The sequence below is a fragment of the Gavia stellata genome, chromosome 1, assembly GCF_030936135.1.
Source record: "Gavia stellata isolate bGavSte3 chromosome 1, bGavSte3.hap2, whole genome shotgun sequence".
NCBI lineage: Eukaryota > Metazoa > Chordata > Aves > Gaviiformes > Gaviidae > Gavia > Gavia stellata.
Window position 1 is genome coordinate 17,308,758 of NC_082594.1, and position 6,000 is coordinate 17,314,757.

Sequence of the window (6,000 nt, forward strand, 5' to 3'; positions counted from 1 at the left end):
GGGTCGCCGGCCCTTTAACAGCCACCGCCCTCCCATTGGGCGAGCTGCATGCCTGTCAGTCTTTCCCGCACGCCTATTGGCGGTCCACGTCCGCCGCTTCTCCCCCTCACTGCCCCGAGCCGCCAGGCGGGCCGGAATCCCCCACAAAACGCTGGAGCACGGCAACTCCTCTCTCAGCGGAGCCGCCGCTGTGTGCAGCTCCCAGACAGCATTGGCTACAGTCGCTGCGTGTCTTCCCGATGCCTGTCGGTGATTGGCTAATGGCTGTCAAGGCCCGCCTCTCCCCTCAATGAACTTCCGGCGGTGGGGATCTCACCGGGTCACGGAGGAGTCAGACGGGGCGGTTCCAGCGTCGTCGTTTCGTCTGCTTTGTCTGAGGGGGCGGCGCGGCGCGGCGCGGCAGGGTGCCTGGGGGTGGTGGAAGGCGGCTGGCGACAGGCGCCTCTCCCTGGCAGTGTGTAAGGGAGGGGGAAGCTTGGTTTCCCGACGCGGGGTGTGACCGCAGGCCCAGCCTGAGGGTGCGGGTTTGCCCCATGGGCCTAGCGAGAGCCAGTGTAGCTGGTAGGCTTATGATGGCAGAGCTAACGCATAGCAATTTGCATTTCTTCCTAAACTGTGTGGTTTGAGGGTATTGCAGGTCTGATGATTAAAATAATGACGTAACACTTGTGGAGATGCTGTAATAAATAATTGTCTTTTGGGATGTGCCGCTTATGTAAGTGAATATACATGAAAAATGCTTCAGTGGAGCTTTCTGTTCTTGTGCTCTTGCTTTTTGTCTCTTCAGCCATACATGAAGTGTCTGGCACTTGGTCTTTGTATCACACCCTGTTGCCTCAGTAATGTAACCTTTGTGCAGATTTAAGACACTACTTGCAGGTAGATAATTCAAAATTTTGTGGACTTTGCTACCTCTATTCTGCCTAACCTGATGCATTCATGTATTATTTTGCATATTCTTTAACAATTAGTCCTTTCAAATAGAAGTTCTGGGCTATATTTAGCATTTAGACTTAAGCCTTTTTACTGGATGGAGAGGTTATTTGATTAATATAGCTTCTAGTGATCATAACTTATGATGAAACTACAAATCTCCTTTAAAATGGTATTTTCCAGTTTCAGTCAACAATTCTGGTAGTGAACTTCTTGAAAGCATTTATAGAAACTAAACATGGAAAGGCTATGAATTTATCAGCTTACTTACAGATAGCAATAGTTCAGCTGCCATGCTTGCCCATTGTGTACTGAATATCATAAAAATTTAAAAAGGAAAATAGTAAGGAGTAGGGTAGCAAGACTATGCCACATTGTTGGCAATATATGGGGATTTTTCTTACTAAGGCCTATGCATGAACTAGGCTTTAATTTACATTATTACAAGTATTTTGACAGTACTTAAAATAAATGCAAGTGTGCCCTAAAGGTCTTGCAAGCTAGTTCAAACTAGATTCAGGTGCAAGTAGGTGGAAAAATGATAGAGAGAGAGTTATTAACAGTCTGAACCTCTGCCAGTCTGCAAAAATAATTAGTGCTAATTATACCTCATTTGAGTATCCTCCTTTTATTGCAGAGTACAAAAACACTGAATATGAGTAGTGTCCATTAGAATAATTTGAACTAGGAAGCATATGATTTCCTAGGTTTGCTGTGCACATAATTTTAAATAGCTCTACTTTTTCCCGCTATTGTTATTCCACTATTACAGAGGCTATTGATCACAAGTGAAAAATCTTGGTATATACCAGCTTTCTCCAACTAAAGCCCTTGGACCTCCTTTGTTCATGTGAACTGTCTTGAATTTATGTGTAATTTATGTGTAATAATTATGTGCAATTTATGTGTATTTTATTCACTAAATCCAGACTCTGCTTCCTTGCCTTTGATGACAAAGAGAAAAGCCCCACCATATGGTCTACTTCACGTACAAACTGTGCAAGTCCACAGTGAATTCCCTGGATCTGTAGAACACACGTACGCAATTTTCTTTTGATTGTGCACAGGGTTATACAACTACGGCTGTCAAATTTGGCTGTGAATCCCTTCATTGTTCAATATAAGCTTTTAACATTGTGAGCACTGTTGGAATGCTTTGTACATGTCTCCAAATGGCTTTTGCTAGCTGTGGGGCAAAGGCCTTGGAGTGTTGGAAAGTTAATTTCTGTTGCTGTAACTCTATTTTGTCTAGAGGTTTGAAGGTCACAGAATTTTAAGTTCTGGAAGAATACAAGACAACACAGGGCTCCCTCACCTTGTCTTAAGGCCACTTCTGCACCTTTTGCATGTGAATTTTACACTAAGTAGCTCCTTTTATTTAAAGCCACTTCTAAGCAGTATGGAAGCTCATTTCAGTCAAAATAAATACCTAATCATTTGCAATACTTAAAACTGTTAAAAAAAGCCTATATATCAGTCTGAGCTAGATGGATCCAATAAAAAAAGATACCAATTTAAATGAGTACTTTACAATGGTAAACTTACAAATTTTCAGCAGACTAAATCAAATTTAATGTGAGAGCAGCAAATTGACATGCAAGGCCCAAGGATAATTTAAAAAAAAACCCTCTTGCTGCAGTTTTCATGCATGCTAACTGCATTCTTAGTTATAACCTAACATTCAAAATGTTACCCAGTTGAAAAAAGAAAGAGGGAAAAAAAACAAACAGTAGTTAACCTCATTAGAAATATTGTAGATTCTCTGCATATGGAAACTCCTTGAAAAAAAATCAGACCTGAGAAGGATTCAGTTGCTTGGTGATTTTATTTCACAGAAGAATGAACATCTTGGCAAACATGTAGTATCATACTTTACACATATCAGCAGAGCCCAGGTAGCAGCAAGATGTTACTGATCTGTATGCTTTATTGGATGTTAGAAGGGGAAAAAACAAAATTGAGCATAACTATAGCTATAAATATTGTCAAATATATCCCTGGTTTCAGTCTGCTTTAGTTAAAATAGATCTTATGCTGCCTCCTGTTGGTCACCTACAAATAGAAACATCTAAAATTAGACATTCTACAGCCTACACCTTACCTACTACTTATCAGAGGAGGTATACAGCTTTCTTCATGGAGTAATACCAGAAATAAATCTGACCCAGTAAATCTACTCCATTTTGTGAATATAATGAATTTTTCACAGCAGTAAACTGACTTACTACAAATGTATTTAGAATATAGAAAATAAATTCATTAGTACATAAATAATAGAGTAATCATCAGGTCTGTGCAAACATAATCAATATAAACACCTGAATAATTGATATTTATTATAACAACTAAACCAGTATGATAACATTACCAAAGTGCCATAATGTTTTGATAGTATTCTTTAAAAATTAAGATTATCCAATGTAATCATTACTGGATATTAAAATCCCACATACAATATATATTACCTTCATGTATATTATACTGGTCATGCTTATAATGTGTTCTGTGACATATAATAGAATACTGTTAGAAACGTTTTGGTTACATTGTTTAAGTGCAAATAGTAGGTTATAACTTTACATGCAATTTGTATGTTTTAAACATCTTACTATATTTCAGTGAGAACATAGATAATCATTAACCTCGTCATTGACTATTTTTAGAGGAAGGTACTTTTTCATAAAGTACTGTGAGCTTTGAAAAGTCAGAAAAGATATAGAAAAACTTGCTTTTCACTGATCTTGTGACTTTTCTAAAATTGCCTAACAGCTGTGTAAAGTAGACTGAAAAATCTATTTGATCCAGACCTACAGCAGTTACTCATGCAAGTAATCCATATTCTTCTGGGTAGTGTAGTTAACTTCACTGAGATTTCTTACATCATTAGCAATTAATTACAGGATTTGGAACACAGGCCTTTAATTCTATCATAAAGCCTTGGGTTTAGCCATGACTTTCTGATGCAGCTTCTTCTGCACTCAATTCTGCTACTGGATTTAACTCTCTGTATGTGGAATTGTGGCAAATTACCTTTTTTCCCTCTGTGACAGTTGTAGTACAGGCTTACCTACATAACTGAAGAAAATTTATACTATTTCACAGTAACTTTTCTGTAAGCAATGGTATAAAGTAACTGACACTACTACATTACTTCCTGATCACTGAGTAAGAGAGCTCAACTCCATTTGAAATGCATGAATGATTTGTCAAACTGGGAACTGACATTAGTTCCTGTGCAAATATAGCATAGAATATTAAAGAAGCATGTCTATTTTACAAATAAAGCTTCATTCAGTTTTCACTATATATACTGAGTAATTTACCACGTATGTCATTGCTCTGTCTGGTGTTATATGCCAGAGGCTTATATATGTAGCAAGTGGCTGTATGGAAGACCGCCAAAAAAAATTGCTGTAAGGAAAAACTTAGAGGAAAGAGCATCAGCTGAATTGCTGACTCACTCACTTGCTGTTTATGTGACCCAGCAATTTGGTCATGACAGTGGCAATTAAAAAAACCTCACAATTCTCTAGTCTCTTCTAATTTGCATAGCTATTTATACCCATATACTAGGGGCATAATGTTACTTTTCTCATTGCATAAATTGCATACTCATATTACTCAGGTATAAAAACAACACAAAAACACAAGCAAAGGCGAATCGGGCCATGTATTCCGATGAAGTGACAAGTTGCAATAATTAATGGTTAATGAAGTCTCTATGCTACCTTGAGTAGCTTTACTAATGCTAAAACTACTGTTCTCCTATATGTCTATTTTTCTCCTACTGTTTCAGTAAGCAGGAATAGTATTCTCCATCTCTTCTAAACTATTCAATACATTTGCTTTGCACTAACAAAAAGTAGCTGTGTTCCAATATAAAAATGCTTGCATTTCAGTATGGTGATTGTTACCTAGCTAAGTGTAGTTATAATATGATTTGGAGACTCACTACGGAAAGAGCAAAATAAATGTGGAGGGTGCCTGAAATACTGTAAAAACAAGCTATTTACTTCTACAGAACTGACACGCATCTTAATACAAATAAATTATTGAATGGGAAGGTTCCACTCTATTAATATGTTTTCCAAATGTGCATATTTTCTTTTACATCCTTATGAAAATATTTATGATGAATATTACCTATATTTATAAAGGTATCTGATAACAAATTATAGAGTCAATCACAGAATTCGAACTTTCCATTGTTTACTCTTTAAAACAGAAGTATGTTGCTAGGCAATATTAAGCTTTAAGCATTAATATTGAGCTTGAGTTTCGCAAAAAGGTACATGCAGTAGTGATGTGATAATGAACTTACCGTGGTCATCTCAAGCCATATGGAAGATGTTTTAGACGCCTCACTAAATTTTGTTCATTTTTAAACTGCTTGGAAAATATGTGCTTAGATGTTTAGAACCATTCTGTTTGGCATAAGATAAGTATTGTTTAAGCAGTAAGGTTATCTGGAACGTAAGGGCTCCCAATATCTTATTCAAATAGCTGGTAAGAAAGAAAATTCTCAGGCTGTGGAAGATTACAAATGAATTTATGAAACCCAGCTAATTTCAGTGTCCTGTCAGACACAGGTCCCACTCAGTATGCATGAGATCAAATTTACTTCACAATGTATGCCTAGACTAACATTAACACTAAAAGTCCACTACAATTTTAACATTATAATAGATGACTACTGAAAGTTTATCAAGCAATATATTGTGTAGTGTTTACCATGTAATATTTTAACACTTAAAATTACCATGAAGTACAAGATAAAGTGTTTTAATTCATTTAAACCACTATACAAGTTCACCTCAGAAATACTACCTACTTTGACTTTAAATATGGGGATTTATTTTTGTAACTTTGTGTTTGATGTATGACAAGATACGAACTTTTCCCATAGTTAACCGAAGCAACAACTAAAATTTGTTTCACAGCTTGCTGCTGTAAGCAGCCTAGTGGCTGCTTAGTAGGTAGCGCTGGAGACTTCAGAGATGGAAGACTTCTGTTAGAAAACATCCTGAAGTGTTTTTTCTTTAGCTAACAGCATGACTGAAGCAAAGA